This window comes from Coregonus lavaretus (genome assembly GCF_964263955.1).
Source record: "Coregonus lavaretus genome assembly, chromosome: 24".
Lineage (NCBI taxonomy): Eukaryota > Metazoa > Chordata > Actinopteri > Salmoniformes > Salmonidae > Coregonus > Coregonus lavaretus.
The window spans coordinates 38562609-38575079 of NC_140011.1; the positions used below are offsets into that span (position 1 = coordinate 38562609).

A 12471-nucleotide genomic window follows, 5' to 3' on the forward strand; every position below is an offset into this window, starting at 1 on the left:
TTGTCAGTGGGCAAACGTACAAAATCAGCAGGGGATCAAATACTTTTTTCCCCTCACTGTAGCTACTCCCATTCTATCTTCGATAATAAAGTTATTCTACCCATAATCAGAGATTTTAGATGTATGGTCCCTTGAATAACTTGTTGCATGAGAAAATGAATGGGATGCTCTTTTTTTCAATGCAATGGAGACAACTTTCTTTGAGATGAGGCGCACGGGGCTTGAATTGTACCAGAGGCGGAGGGGTGGGTCCATGAAGGCAGAGTAACAGCAACCACTGAGAAGGAGGAATGGTGGGAAATGTATAGATAGGCTAATGTACTGTAAAGAAATATTAAACCATACTTGGCCGGTCGGTGTTTAGTGGGGAATGGGGACTTGTTATGAGGCTGGAAGCAATGCAACGTTCTAATGTGCAGGAGTAGCGTTCAAAGTTTAGAGCCCAAGTTTACAGAACAGAAGCTTGGACGTTGTAAGCGCAGAATGGTCATGACGAATGAGAATCTGTGGCGATAACAATGTTTCATATGTTTCCACTCTGCATCCTTAGATCAATTAGGCGCGTGTATATTCGTTTAATTTCAAGAATGTGTGTGATACAGCGAGAAAAGCCAGAGACTACAGTGCGAGCACCTTAACGACTGTAATGTCCAATTACAATCTAAAGTTGTAAAAATGCACGCAGTTACCAGCCTCTCAATGGTCAGTTTGCAACATTTTGGCTTCCTATCCATGGACTGGACCAAGCGGAATCAAGTGGAGGAGTACACTCAAAACGATTCCTCTATTACGTTTGAGCCCAAACAACCACCACACATCATATTCATACTGACGGATGACCAAGGCTTCAATGACATAGGCTATCACAACCCGGCCATTCGGACTCCAACTCTGGACAAACTGGCCGCGGAAGGGGTGAAGCTGGAGAATTACTACGTTCAACCTATCTGCACTCCGTCACGCAGTCAACTGATCACGGGCAGGTACATTTAAACCAAAACCTAACATAGCAGGCATAAAAATAACCTAGGATAACCTCCATTTGCATCGGGATCAGCATCAGGCTACGACTTTTTGACATTTACAGATATTGTTGAAAATGTGCATGCAAGTAGCCTAGTGGTTAAGATATTTGGGCCAGTAAGACTGCTGGTTCGAATCCCCGAGCTGACTAGGTGAAAACAGTTTGTCGATCGCTGCTGTAAGTCGCCCTGGATAAGAGCTTCTGCTGAATGATGTAAATGTGAGTTGTTCTCTTAATCACAGCTTTACACTTATTGTTTTATGTAGGCTACATTATCTGCAATTACAGTGTACATCCCAGGTGAGGAATTACAATGTAGTTACCTAAGTATAGACCTATTTATAGATAAACTACATAAAGTTGTGATGCATCACATCATGATCAAGATGCAGGGTGCATTTGGAGATAAATATATGCATGTAACAATGCATTCCATTATTAGCCAACTGGTGTTGGTCTTAGGGCCTCAGAGTCTGAACAGTGCAATGCCCTTACTCATGTAGACTACTTTGAAATGTCTCACCCAGCACTGCAAACAACTGTTGGTATGTAAAATGTTTGCACTGATGAACTGTCCCTTGAGCTGTCCATAGTGATCTTCATTCAGTGTAACACAGAACAATAGCAACATTTACTGGAAGTACTCCTGCTGGCAGCGACAGTCATTCATAACAGATGAGTCAGTCAGATAATCATTCATAAGCTCAGTAAGAATTGTCAGCAAATCTAAACAAAATCGCTTTGTTTTCCCACGGGAAACAGGGTGTCCCCTGGCTGTGCTGTGCTGTAAGTCTCAGAAAGCCATTACACAATTGAACAGGGTTTGAATACATATACAATAGACGTGAGGGAAATGGCCATTTGCCACATAGTCATGCACTTACTGTACCTTACCAGGAAAGAGCTGTACATTGTTGGGGAAGATAAATGCTGCAGATAACTCACTTTCTAACCCAAGATACATGAGCAGAAACATCTGTTGTTGAGATGGACTGTGGAGAGCTGCAGGGTGAGAGGCCAGTATTGTGAAACAGTGGTTAGGGGCTGCTTCATTTGCTCTAGCAAGCAGAGACCGGATAAACACAATCAAATGAGCGCCAGTGTAGGAAGAGCATTGAAAGTGAGCGACACAATGCCTGGATGGAGTCCTTGTCTCCTCAGAGCAATCTGACTAAAGCACACATTATATTCCCTCTATCAAAGTACTCAGAGTAGGTTATACTTATTGATATGCCTTACATCTTTTAATGTTCACAACTTGGGGCGGTCTTATCAAGAAAATGTAGAGTTGCTAAACATTTTTTTGTGAGAATTGATTACTAGGAATCTCAATTGTGGCGTTTGCTTGAAGTACTGTTCAGGAGTGTTGATGTTGGCATACCACACAACTGCTGCACTGCAGCCTGAACAACAGCTGTGGGGCCATCAGAGCACTGTGTGTGTGTGTGTGTGTGTGTGTGTGTGTGTTATGGGATTGGTTGGTAGCCTGTCACTAGGGGATGTCTCTTGCAAAGAAACAGTTCAACCTAGATCTGGATCTCCAGAGTGTTTGGAAAGAAGAGTTTAATTAGCTGTTGTCTCCCTAGCAACACCCAGGTAATGAACAAGAGCATGGGGAGGTGATGAACAGACAGGCACAACACACTTGTTCTTTAGGCTGAGGAGTGAGGACATGACACACGATCTTACTGAAAGAGATGTGGACAGAAGACCAAGGCGTAATAGCCATCCACCCTTCACCCAGAAACAGGCCCATTTACAGTTAGAGCTGGGAGTGAGGTAGGGAGGGAGTTAGATAGGGAGGGAGGTAGGGAGGGAGGGAGGTAGGGAGGGAGGAAGATAGGGAGGTAGGGAGGGAGGGAGATAGGGAGGGAGGGAGATAGGGAGGGAGGTAGGGAGGGAGGGAGATAGGGAGGGAGGGAGATAGGGAGGGAGGGAGGGAGGGAGGTAAGGAGGAAGGGAGGGAATATAGCCGTGGAATGTTTCTGTGTAGGCGTGTGAATATAACATCAATTCTCAGTGGACTCTCTCACCACATGCTCATTCAGACCCAGTGTGGGTCGTGAGAGGAAGAGGCTCATTCAGACCCAGTGTGGGTCGTGAGAGGAAGAGGCTCATTCAGACCCAGTGTGGGTCATTGGAGGAAGAGGCTCATTCAGACCCAGTGTGGGTCGTGAGAGGAAGAGGCTCATTCAGACCCAGTGTGGGTCGTGGGAGGAAGAGGCTCATTCAGACCCAGTGTGGGTCATGAGAGGAAGAGGCTCATTCAGACCCAGTGTGGGTCGTGGGAGGAAGAGGCTCATTCAGACCCAGTGTGGGTCGTGGGAGGAAGAGGCTCATTCAGACCCAGTGTGGGTCGTGGGAGGAAGAGGCTCATTCAGACTCAGTGTGGGTTGTGGGAGGAAGAGGCTCATTCAGACCCAGTGTGGGTCGTAGAAGGAAGAGGCTCATTCAGACCCAGTGTGGGTCGTGGGAGGAAGAGGCTCATTCAGACCCAGTGTGGGTCGTGAAGGGGCTCATTCAGACTCAGTGTGGGTCGTGAAAGGAAGGGCTTGTCTGAATAGAACTGGAGTGTGTCTACATGCTTACTGCAGTGCAGAACACCCAAATATCAGACCATGCAAAGAACCTGGGTGGCCAATCAACAGTTATACAGGGACAAGTTGCAAATGTTTTCACGTGGTATAATGTTACTGAAGTACTACACACTACTAGAAATGGGGAAATGTTCAAGGCTGATGAAAAATTAAATATATTTTGTGTAGAATGTTTTGGTATTTCTGTTAGAGGCCGCAGCACCTTTTCAACATCAGACATGGTAGTGTTTACTATAGGTCAATAGGGGGCTATACTTGTTCTTCAGATTCCTGCAACATTCCTTTGCTCACCCATACACTCTTAGAAAAAAGGTGCTATCTAGAACCTAAAAGGGTTCTTCGACTGTCCCCATAGGATAACTCTTTGAAGAATCATTTTTGGTTACAGGTAGAACCCTTTTGGTTCCAGGTAGAACTCTTTTGGGTTCCATGTAGAACCCTTTCAACAGACGGTTCTAAAAGGGTTCTACCTGGAACCAAAAAGGGTTCTACTTGGAACTAAAAAAGGTTCTCCTATGGGAACAGCCGAAGAACCCTTTTGAAACTAATTTTTTCTAAGAGTGTATCCTCGCAAAGTATCCCAGTAATACCCTTCTTCTTCCATTTAAGCAGAGTCCTGGCAGAAAACAAATGCTTATGTTTAGATGAGTGTTTCCTTAAAGACTAATTGACTTCATTAGTTGCCTTTTATGACTTGAAAGCTGTAGTCAGGCTGTAAAACAAGCTTTGCCAACCACACAGTAATTAAATGGTTGGTAGAGCACAAACTACTCGTCAGTAATGACAGAGTATCTTCAATAAGGGTGTTCTCAGCATCATGACTATATTTAGGTATCAGTTCCAGCTGAATGTGTGTTTTGTACATAATGAGTGAGGATGAATAAGATTTGCTATTGGACATTATTTCTCTTTACACAGATACCAGATCCACACAGGCCTTCAGCATTCCATCATCCGGCCTCGCCAGCCCAATTGCCTCCCCCTAGACATGACCACGCTCCCACAGCGACTGCAGGAAGCGGGGTACGCTACTCACATGGTGGGCAAATGGCACCTTGGCTTCTACAGGAAGGAGTGTCTGCCGATGCGCCGAGGCTTCCACAGCTACTTTGGCTCTCTGACGGGCAGTGTGGACTACTACACGTATGGCTCCTGTGACGGACCGGGGAGGCAAATACTCCACCCACCTCTACACCCAGAGGGTACGTAAGATCCTGTCCACTCACGACCCGTCCCACCAGCCCCTCTTCATGTTCCTCTCCCTCCAGGCCGTACACACGCCCCTGCAGTCACCCAAAGCATACATCTACCCCTACCGTGGGATGGGGAACGTAGCCAGAAGGAAGTATGCAGCCATGGTGTCCATCGTAGACGAGGCTGTACGCAATGTCACCTATGCTCTGCGCAAGTACGGCTACTACCGCAACAGTGTGCTCATCTTCTCCACTGACAACGGTGCCCAACCATTCACTGGGGGGAGTAACTGGCCTCTCCGGGGGCGTAAGGGAACCTACTGGGAGGGAGGTGTCCGTGGGGTGGGCTTTGTACACAGCCCCCTGCTGCGTAACAGGCGGAGGGTCTCCAAGGCCCTCATGCACATCACTGACTGGTACCCAACCCTGGTGGGTCTGGCTGGGGGTAACGTGTCACTGACTGAGGGTCTGGATGGCTACGATGTGTGGCCAACCATCAGTGAGGGCAAAGAGTCCCCGCGCCTCAAGATCCTCCATAACATTGATCCGCTCCATCGGCGCTCTGGCCTGCCCCAATCTGGTTCTGGGCAGGAGGGTCAGCATGTGTGGGACACCACGGTCCAGGCTGCCATCCGGGTGGGGGACTGGAAGCTGCTAACAGGGGACCCGGGCCATGGAGACTGGGTCCCACCACAGGTACTGGCTAACTTCCCCGGCAGCTGGTGGACCCTGGAGCGGAACACTGGGGGAACAGGGAAGTCTGTGTGGCTCTTTAACGTCACAGGAGACCCCTATGAACGCAGTGACCTGGCGCTGCAGAGGCCTGATGTGGTCAAACAGCTGTTAACACGTCTGGCCTACTACAACCGCACTGTCGTCCCGGTCCGGTTCCCCGCTGACAACCCCCGGGCCAACCCAGACCGCAATGGGGGGGCCTGGGTACCCTGGGTCGGGGGAGACGAGGACGAGCAGAAATGGAACGGGATCTACAAGAAGGGGAGGGATAAAAAGAAGAAGAAATGCAAACTGAGATCCTTTTTCAAGAAGCTGAACACCAGGATAATGTCCAATAGAATATGAGGTGGGAAGGTCAATGACCCTCAGTCACATGTAGCCTGTAGATCTAGCACTGCAACAATACTCTGAGCCAGCAACATCCTTTTTCACACCTGTGTGTGATAATGGAACAATTCTGTTTACTAGTGTGCATCTCTTTGTCCGTGCTTTTAGATGTTTTTTAGATGTAAGACTATTGGGTTCTATGGTATTTGTTAAATGTTCTGTTATATCTAGTGTGTAGCTAAGTGAATTGAACATGCTGCATGTATACTTTGACCTACTCAATTGGGGTTAATGGACTAGTAATGACTTGAACTGACCTGTTTTGGGAATGTTTTTGAGAATGTCTAAGTAATGAAACAACTGTAGTTCCTCTTTATTTCTTTGTGATAACCACAGAAACTAACATCATATTCCTCTTTATTTCTTTGTGATAACCACAGAAACTAACATCATATTCCTCTTTATTTCTTTGTGATAACCACAGAAACTAACATCATATTCCTCTTTATTTCTTTGTGATAACCACAGAAACTAACATCATATTCCTCTTTATTTCTTTGTGATAACCACAGAAACTAACATCATATTCCTCTTTATTTCTTTGTGATAACCACAGAAACTAACATCATATTCCTCTTTATTTCTTTGTGATAACCACAGAAACTAACATCATATTCCACTTTATTTCTTTGTGATAACCACAGAAACTAACATCATATTCCTCTTTATTTCTTTGTGATAACCACAGAAACTAACATAATATTCCTCTTTATTTCTTTGTGATAAACACAGAAACTAACATAAAAAAAAAAAAAAATTATTTTAATATATATTTTTTTGTTCGTATTTTTATTTTTTATTTTTTTTGGGGGGGAATGGATCAGCTTAATATTGCAGATAGATTGTATCTTCTATCAATGTAATTGTCTGCATCACTTCCAATCCCCCATGTTTTTTTTTATTTTTTATATATATATTCCCCTTTATTACTTTTCAACCCCACCATCCTTTCCCTACTTGGAGTAAATTAGTGAACAACAATGCCCAGGCCTCTACTTCCGGTCTATACTTACTATCTACACCTTATGGACAGAGTTAATTTTACAATAATTCTATTATATATATATATATATATATATATATATATATATATATATATATATATTTTTTTTATATATTTTTTTTGCTCCTGAACTTCTTCTACTCTCAACCTCTCCGATCATTTTCATGATGTCCATCCGGTTTGCTTCTAAATGCCATATCTTTCTAACTGTGCTCTTTCCCAAAAGCTCCCAACATACAACCTATATACTTATTATGGACAGAGTATGCTTACATTATTAGCTATCTTTGTTATTATTTGTTGTTATTTGTTATTAGTCCCATCCTTCAACTCTATTCAATACCTCCCATCTATCTCTTAACACCATCCATATAGGATTTCTATTTGCCATATATATTTCAACCGTACTGTGATGTTTTACAAAAGTTCTGAACCTTTCTATTCTCATTGCTTCTACAGATTGTGAATTAAAAATAAACATTTTTGCTAAAAGTATTATTATATTATTGATTGATTGACTATGACTTTTCAGATCACCCAGTAATGCTATCTGCAAGGTTAGTTCCAGGTAAATATTGCAATCCTTTAGCCATTCCTGGACCTGTGTCCAAAAACAAGCTACAAATGGACAGAACCAAAACAAATGATCTAATGATTCTGTCTCTTCACAGCAAAATCTGCAGAGCTGGGAAGATTGTATCCCCCATATAAATAACATTCTATTGGTAGCAAGAATTTTATATAATAATTTAAATTGAAAGATTCTAATTTTTGAATTCCTCTTTATTTCTTTGTGATAAACACAGAACCTACCCACTGGGCAAAAACTGGTTGAATCAATGTTGTTTCCATGTCATTTCAACCCCAAAAATATATGTGATGATGTTGAATCAATGTAGAAAACTCATTGGATTCGCAAAAAGTCATCAACGTAAATGGCATTAGTATTTTTCACACCTAACTTTTAACCTAAATCCAATGACATGGTGACATTCTTTGTGGTTTATATTCCAACGCATTATGGAGAGATATATGTGGTCGTATACAAACGTAAGCAAGGTTTGAAATGTAAATGTTTTAGTCAAATATTATATCTGTTTGGGCCAATTGCGGTCAATTTGCAGTCTACAAATTATTTGTAATTATGTTCCGACCCCCTGACCCTCCACTCTAGAAAAAAATATTCTGCGTCTGAATCTAGTTGATGATCTCTGGCCTGCTCCCTCGACACACTGTAAATAATGTATTCACCAACACACGACAGTCTTAGACACACTGCTCTCCCTCTTCCGCTTTCCCTCAACACTGCATGACACAAGCTTTCAGGAAGCACTCCAAGAAAACGACTCTAGTAGTAAGTCATTGTATTTACCATGGCTTTCAAAAACATTCAAGATTGTAAGAGGAGCAGATGCAGAGAGACTCATCATCTCGAAAAGTAGTTAACAATATCTCCGAATCTGAGGCATCCAAGAAAAACAAAATATCCAGGAAGAATGCTTGGGCCATTATCTCTTAACTGTTCAGTAAAGCAGATGCTAGTCGGTAGTTTAATGGCTTGGGATGAGGAAAGGTAAGGGAACTATGGAGAGTGCAGACGTCTCTTTAAATAGAAGACGAAGAGATGACAGATGATCTCTGTCCAGCTGTGTGTGTGTGTGAGAGAGAGGAAGAGAGAGAGGGGGTAACTTGGAGGAGGAGAGAGATAGAGATAGGACAAGAGAATTTATTAAAGACCCCTAATACATCTAAAGTGAACCAAGGCTGACTCACTGGCCATTACTATTGTCTGATTAATGACATGGACAGATCTTAATGCACCTGAATTTGTCTTTTCACAGTGATGTGAATCTCTCATAGAAATTACTCTACATAGAGTTAATGGGAGATATTGCCATTTTAGGCCATTTCTTCCCCATTCTACTTAGCCATGGAGTTTATTGTACCGTTTATTTAGTGCTACCTTAACAGCTTTTATTATGTGAGCTACAATCCCCCTGTGACCTTTACCAGTATGAAAAGGAGCATTGACAATGTACAATTGACTTTATTTTACTTTAGTATTTAGTAAATCTTTTCTTAACTGTTATATTTCTTAAAACTGCATTGTTGGTTAAGGGCTTGTAAGTAAGCATTTCACGGTAAGGTCTACACCTGTTGTATTCGGCGCGTGTGACAAATAACATTTTGATTTGATTTTCATTAGGAATATAAAAAACAGCTAAAGAGAAATGTATGGATGTGGTAGAGGAGGATTTACAGAATTGCATTGTTTCTATTAGTGAGCTCTCAGAAAAGAAGCTTGTCAGAGTTGATACAATGCAGTTGTCAGGCAGCAGATGATTGTGTTGAGTGACTCATGACTTCTTCACATGTTATAAGGATCGTGACCTCCTAGTTCTTATCACTGTGGTTCGCTCCTTACGACTGAGGCACATTTCTGTCACACTTCATTTGGATACACACAGGAAACTGTTGAGTGTGAAAAACCCAGCAGCGTTGCAGTTCTTGACACAAACCGGTCCGCTTGGCACCTACTACCATACCCCGTTCAAAGGCACTTCAATATTTTGTATTGCCCATTCACCCTCTGAATGGCACACATACACAATCCATGTCTCAAGGCTTAAAAAAATTTCTTTAACCTGTCTCCTCCTCATTATCTACACTTATTGAAGTGGATTTAACAAGTGACATCGATAAGGGATCATAGCTTTCACCTGGATTCACCTGGTCAGTATATGTCATGGAAAGGTGCAGGTGTTCTTGATAAGCAACTGCTTGCTAAGGTTACAGTTAAGGTTAGGGTAGGGGTTAAAGGTTAGGGTTAGGGCTAAGGCTAGGGGAAGGGTTAAAGCTCCAATGCAGCTGTTTGATATTAAATCATTTCTGGGTAAAAATAACTACCTTACTGTAATAGTTGTACATAAAAATTGACACAAATAGCTTTTTAGCAAAATAAATTCTCAAGCAAGAATTCTGCTAGGACTGTCTGGGAGTGGTCTGAGTTGGGCGGGGGAAACTGAATGCTAGCTGTTATTGGCAGAGAGGTTTGGAACTCTCTTTGTTATTGGTCTGTAAACCAATTTACCGCCTGAGGCAAGCCGGAACTCCCATGTAAAACTGCTGACTAGAAGGTCATTTGTAGATTGTATTTTCAACCAGCAGCTATCAGGATATAACACTGATAAAATATTTTCACACTTTTACAGTGTTAGTTTCATCAGCTGTTGTACAATATGATACAAAACACAGGAAAAACTGAATTTTGACTACCCTGGGCCTTTAAGTTTAGGGTTAGGATAAGGGTTAAGGTTAGGGTTAAGGCTAGGTTAGTAGATAGTTGAAATGTTGTTGACAGTTATTGACCATCTACAAACCATCTACTTGGGACTATCCAAATAAAGTGTTGCCCAGATTTCTTTCAGAAGTGAAATATTGTGTTCAGAGCTAGGGATATTTCAGGCAACAACAGGTTTTTCATCGCTAGCTTGGACTCTGAACTCCCTGCCAGTTCTCTTCCAGAGCTTGATTTTATGGTGCAGCTGCCTGTATCCCTGGCTGCACTCACGGACCCTGCAGACAAACTCAATCCAAATTCTCCTAATCTGATCCATTACTCAGTTTAGTACTGGCATGCCTCAGCCTCATCTCGTGTTACCATGCTTTATTGACTACCGCCAAAGAATGTTCTCTGCTCGCTGGACTGAAGTCTGGATTTGGACCATAGTCATATCATAGAGCCTGGGGGATAGTCTTATCATGGAGCCTGAGGGATAGTCTTATCATGAAGCCTGGGGGATAGTCTTATCATAGAGCCTGGGGGATAGTCTTATCATAGAGCCTGGGGGATAGTCATATCATAGAGCCTGTGGGATAGTCTTATCATAGAGGCTGGGGGATAGTCTTATCATAGAGCCTGGGGGATAGTCATATCATAGAGCCTGGGGGATAGTCTTATCATGGAGCCTGGGGGATAGTCTCATCATGGAGCCTGGGGGAAAGTATTATCATGGAGCCTGGGGGATAGTATTATCATGGAGCCTGGGGGATAGTCATATTATGGAGCCTGGGGGATAGTCATATAATGGAGCCTGGGGGATAGTCTTATCATAGAGCCAGGGGGTAAGTCTTATCATAGAGCCTGGGGGATAGTCTTATCATAGAGCCTGTGGGATAGTCTTATCATGGAGCCTGTGGGATAATCTTATCATGGAGCCTGGGGCATAGTCTTATCATGGAGCCTGGGGGATAGTCTTATCATATAGCCTGGGGGAAAGTCTTATCATAGAGCCTGGGGGAAAGTCTTATCATAGAGCCTGGGGGATAGTCTTATCATAGAGCCTGGGGGATAGTCTTATCATGGAGGCTGGGGGATAGTATTATCATGGAGCCTGGGGGATAGTCATATTATGGAGCCTGGGGGATAGTCATATCATGGGGCCTAGGGGGTAGTCTTATCATGGAGCCTGGGGGATAGTCATATCATAGACCCTGGGGGATATTCTTATCATGGAGCATGGGAGATAGTCATATCATGGAGCCTGGGGGATAGTCAAATCATAGAGCCTGGGGGATAGTCATATTATGGAGCCTGGGGGATAGTCTTATCATAGAGCCTGGTGGATAGTCATATCATGGAGCATGGGGGATAGTCATATCATAGAGCCTGGGGGAAAGTATTATCATGGAGCCTGGGGGATAGTCTTATCATAGAGCCTGTGGGATAGTCTTATCATGGAGCCTGTGGGATAATCTTATCATGGAGCCTGGGGCATAGTCTTATCATGGAGCCTGGGGGATAGTCTTATCATATAGCCTGGGGGAAAGTCTTATCATAGAGCCTGGGGGAAAGTCTTATCATAGAGCCTGGGGGATAGTCTTATCATAGAGCCTGGGGGATAGTCTTATCATGGAGGCTGGGGGATAGTATTATCATGGAGCCTGGGGGATAGTCATATTATGGAGCCTGGGGGATAGTCATATCATGGGGCCTAGGGGGTAGTCTTATCATGGAGCCTGGGGGATAGTCATATCATAGAGCCTGGGGGATAGTCATATCATAGAGCCTGGGGGATAGTCATATCATAGAGCCTGCGGATAGTCAAATCATGGAGCATGGGGGATAGTCATATCATAGAGCCTGGGGGATAGTCGTATCATGGAGCCTGGGGGATAGTCATATCATAGAGCCTGGGGGATAGTCATATCATAGAGCCTGGGGGATAGTCATATCATAGAGCCTGCGGATAGTCAAATCATGGAGCATGGGGGATAGTCATATCATAGAGCCTGGGGGATAGTCGTATCATGGAGCCTGGGGGATAGTCATATCATAGAGCCTGGGGGATAGTCTTATCATAGAGCCTGGGGGATAGTCGTATCATGGAGCCTGGGGGATAGTCATATCATGGCGCCTGGGGGATAGTCGTATCATGGCGCCTGGGGGATAGTCGTATCATGGAGCCTGGGGGATAGTCATATCATGGCGCCTGGGGGATAGTCATATCATGGAGCCTGGGGGATAGTCGT

The 12471-nt window shown here is 43.7% G+C and overlaps 1 pseudogene across 1 annotated transcript; it reads left to right on the forward strand.

Annotated features, from left to right (window-relative positions):
- The first annotated feature begins 675 nt into the window (after nucleotides 1–675).
- Nucleotides 676–5894, forward strand: LOC311099650 (arylsulfatase I-like; annotated as a pseudogene). The gene is made up of 2 exons: nucleotides 676–983; nucleotides 4540–5894. The product of its transcript is annotated as an arylsulfatase I-like (transcript).
- The last annotated feature ends 6577 nt before the right edge of the window (nucleotides 5895–12471 follow it).